We start from the raw sequence: 4,647 nt of genomic DNA, 5'->3' as shown, positions 1-4,647 counted from the left end.
GCCTCACCCTGTAGTTGAAACTCTCTTCTTCATTTAGCTCAGGAGGCCCTCAGCTTTAAAAGAATTTATTGTGTCGTAAACACAGTACTATTTCAATATGCTATACGAGCTTATTTTAGGAAAGACACACGGGAAATATGTAGTGGTAAATGCGAAAAACAAATACAGAACTAGTTCTCTCATAACTGTTATGACTACTCTTATTTTTTATTTGGGGGACTTACGAAATCTGAATATTTTCGTAGTCTCCATGAAATAGCTGTGTTAATCTTAGATAACGGTGGGTGAGATTAACGTCTCTGACTGGTGGTGTGGAACTGTCTCAAGTGAAGGACAGAAGGAATTGGGTTATTCAGATACACACAGTAGACGATTGTAACTGCACTGTTTACGTGGAAAGAACCCACACATATTACAAAAAATTGATGTATGTACGTATGTGGCACATCTCCCCCTAGACCACTGGACTGATATGGACCAAAGTTTGTGCACATACCCCTTACTGACAGGTAACAATCATAATTCAGGAGGTGCGGCATCATAAACAATGAGATGCATGAAAATCAGCCGCACCATGCCTGATGTTGAAATTTGCTTCTGCACTACTAACTCTATTCGTAACAAATTTCGCAGACATTCGAAGCGAAAGGCACATACAAAATTATATCATGATGCCACACATAATTCGGGAGATCCGACGTCATGAACACCAAGATGTGTGAAGAACTGCTGGAGTGTGCCTAATGTTTATATTTATCCTTGCTGCTCACTCTGTTAGCAACATATTTTGCTGACGGTATCGACATACGCCGCTGAATGCGCCTACATGAATGCATCGTTGTAGGACTCGAGTGAAGTGACTCCAGGCAGCGCTTTTGGCAGCTTTCAACTATGAGGCGCAAACGGTTGTAGGCCTCGCCACAGAGGCGTGCAGATACTCCAAGTAGCTGTGCCAAGCGCATCATCCCACGCCGAGCCTACTGGCAGGTGTGCGTGCAAGGTTCCTCGTTGTGGAAAACTGGCAAAGTGAACACCCCGACCGGCAGTGCCGGCTGTCAGCTAGTGTACAATAAAAACATTATGACAGGTGACAGACTTCCGTCATTCAACAGTCTCCGGTCAATGAATTAGTTCTTTCTTAAGATCTTAATGAATTATTGTCAATGTAAACAACGAGACACCAACAGAGATAGTGATAAATGGTTCAAATAGCTCTGAGTACTATGGGACTTAACATCTGAGGTCATCAGTCCCATAGACCTAGGGTAGTTAGGTTTAAGTAGTTCTAAGGACAGCACACACATCCATGCCCGAGACAGGATTCGAACCTGCGACCGTAGCAGCAGCGCGGTTCCGGACTGAAGCGCCTAGAAACGATCGGCCACAACGGCCGGCGAAAGCGATAAATGAGGTAGTAGTGAAAGATACTGGCTTATTAACATGGCTTGCTTCAAATTTTCAAAAAATGTAACTGATTCGAATATTTGACTAACGTAAAGCCTACCAAAATCGGCTGTATAGTTACGTTCATAGTCTGCACATAACTTTGCGGTGCACGGCCGTTGCCCCTGATAACAAAGTGCGAGTGCACCGCCCTCGTGGATAACATTGCGCCCCCTAGAGTGTGCAGCTGGAACACTGATAGAGGCAGAACATTCCCATTCGTCTGGTGCGCTCTCAAGTGTCATTGATACCTTCTCTGATAATGATCTCTTACCTTCGCCATCAAAATGGCCTACCTCACTGGGAACGCATTTCCGGCCATATGTCCGCATGACCTTTTTTGCTCCTTTTGCTGCGGAAGCTGTGATCTCTATATCTTGAAACAATACAAACCAAGGGAAAATCGAAATTACTATCTCTCGCCAATAAATAAACGATCTCTATAATCATACAAGACGAGCGAAATGTGTTAAGTAACTGATCGTTCATTTTGGCCGCTGTGTACAACGAAAATACCGTCTCCTTGCGATGAACAGCTTACGAATAGAAGAGGTTATAATTATTATTTGCGGGTCGTCTTGCCCCTCAAAAACTGGAGGGCAGTAAGTGATCTTGAAATTCGGCGACGTTCCTGGGTGCATTACGTGCTCCCACTTCTGGCCATATGAGGGTACGACGAGAATTCTCCATATAATCGTTCCGATGCTCACATGTTATGTTTTGGAGAGGCATACCGTTGGTTGGGCAAATTGATCATGGTACACTCGCAGGTCAGCGGCATTGTGACACTGCATTCGTTTCCAATGCGTATCTTTTCAGGCTGTATGCGACCGTCACTGTACTTTTAAGGACGACAATGCGTGATCGCATCGAAAGCACTGGTGTAGGAGGTCTTTGAATGAGTGGATGTTCGGCAAACTTAAACCCCGTGGGCCACGTCGTTATGCATTGGGGATGCATACCGCAGCTCGCCTACATGTTCCAGCGACCATCCAGAGTTCTCAGTCAAACTTGTTGAGGAATGGAACGCTCTACCACATTTCCTTACCAACCTCGTGCCCAGCTTGGGAGCTGGTTACAGAGCACGCATAGCTGTGTTTGGTGATCAGATGCTTTATGGAGAACACGTTCTGCCTTTTGCAATGTGACTACTGTCTTTGAACAAAAACGTCAGTTATGTTCGTATCATTGCATGTTTCTTTGTTACCATCTGTAACATGCAGCAACAATTATTTCTATTTTGCTTGACAGTGACACAACATGTGAAAGTTACTTTGACCCGGAGTTTCGCAAAGCACTAAAATCGAAAACGAAAAAGGTCTGACGGGGTCTATTGGGGTGAAGTGAGACCACGGGAGCTGATTCCATACCACTGTGGCGGCTGCTTTATTGTATGAAGGACTGAATTTAGTTGAAAGTACTTGATCTTCATTTGTCGAGTTTATGCTGAAGATTAAAGTTAATCGCATGTGAACCGCTACTTTCAGAGACTAAAATTAAGAGCTCCTGAAAACGCTATTTACTATTCCAAAGAAATGTGACTGGGATCCTAGAATACGAAACTGACTACAACTGTATGTAAGCAATATCGGTTTCTGCTGCTCCGGCTATGACAATATGAGAATAGGGGGGGGGGGGGGGCATAGGATAGTGTACCTACAAACACATCTTCTTTCTTGGTCGGTGTTTCAGTTAGTCACCGATTTTAGAACTATATGAAGCAACGCGTACTAGAGGACGCGGTAAGTAGTTCCTGGCATTTTCGACTGCTGCTGTTGTGGGGCCTGAGGTTTTGTTTTCTGCAGGGTTTGCAAATATAACGAGTTCTACATATTTAGTGTTGTGTAATATATTAAAGATATTTGGAGGATACTGTCTGTTCTATGGTTAAAGAATTTTTGGCGAATAAAATATTGTTAAATTTTGACTAGTTACATAACGTGTGGATGAATAAGTTATAGTTCGTGGGTCACAAACCATCTCGTACCTTCAAACGGAAGACCTTGCACCATGGAGTATATGAGATTTGCAAAAGAAGTAAGTTTATGTAATGTATTAACGAAGTTACCTGTCTCGAAAAGGGAAATTTGTGATAGCTGCAACAGCTTCTATTTCAGATCGTTGTTAACTTCTAACTGGTTTTTGATAAAACGATTGATTTCGCTTGCTGATTATTCTTGTGGAGTAGAGTAATAACGTAAGACATTTCTCATAGAGAAATAGACTACTGACAAAATTTTTTCTCGATTGCAACGATCTGAACTGATATTTGTACCTAGGTACATGACCATGTTGTATCTTGGAACAGTCTCTCATTTGTCAAAAATCTTACTTTTCCAGAGTAATTGTAATTTCAGAAAGAAAGTGCACCACTCCTAAAGTGAATGCTGTCATTTCAAAATAGAATAACAAAATGGAGTAAAGGTCTATTAAAGTGTGAAAGTCTGAAGTGTGTTCCACGGTAAAACACTTTTCGCTAATAATTGTCAAAACTAAGAACAAACACAAAACGCTGTCCAAGCATATAAACGATCGATAGTCGAACTAAAAATCTGAATGCTGGGTGTTCGGACAAACTTCTAGGACTTTTAGAAGGGAGACAGGAAAGAATATTTTGAGTACAAACCCATGCCCAGGAATGTACCGTTTCAGTTCTACAATGGTTTCAACTTCGATTTTTAACTCATCCACTTCTGTTTGAGGGATTAAATTACGCATAAGGCAATACAAAACAATTCGAAATGAAACATAACGGAACACCTGTTTATCACTTAAGCACATTTGTTTGTGTTAAGACTCCTCGCCCTGTCCATCTGTCACCATATCGTTTGTTCAGATGTCTGCGAACTGCACGATACAAGGGAGTTGGTGCATCATCATGCTGAAACCACATTTCCTGATGGGCAATCAGTGGCACAGCTTTCAAGAACGGCCCCAATATCTTTTGTAGAAACATAAGAGATGCAAGACCAGTTAGAGTGGAAGGAGGTACGGCCCAGTTACATGACAGTCTGGAATGCCTGCCAACAAACAAATATCCAACAGGCACCGAAGCCTCGGAATGTGCTTCGCATGGGGCTTTTTGGCTGCCAGACATGGCTGTTTAGCGAATTCAGAACACAGTCCCTCCCCAGTGAACTCACATTTGTCTGTGAACAGGAGCAGTTGGGTAAGGAAAGGATCCGCACATTTTGTTAGCGCAGG

This window comes from Schistocerca gregaria, unplaced genomic scaffold (assembly GCF_023897955.1).
Source record: "Schistocerca gregaria isolate iqSchGreg1 unplaced genomic scaffold, iqSchGreg1.2 ptg000662l, whole genome shotgun sequence".
In the NCBI taxonomy this organism is placed as follows: domain Eukaryota; kingdom Metazoa; phylum Arthropoda; class Insecta; order Orthoptera; family Acrididae; genus Schistocerca; species Schistocerca gregaria.
Note: the sequence above shows the minus strand (reverse complement) of the source record.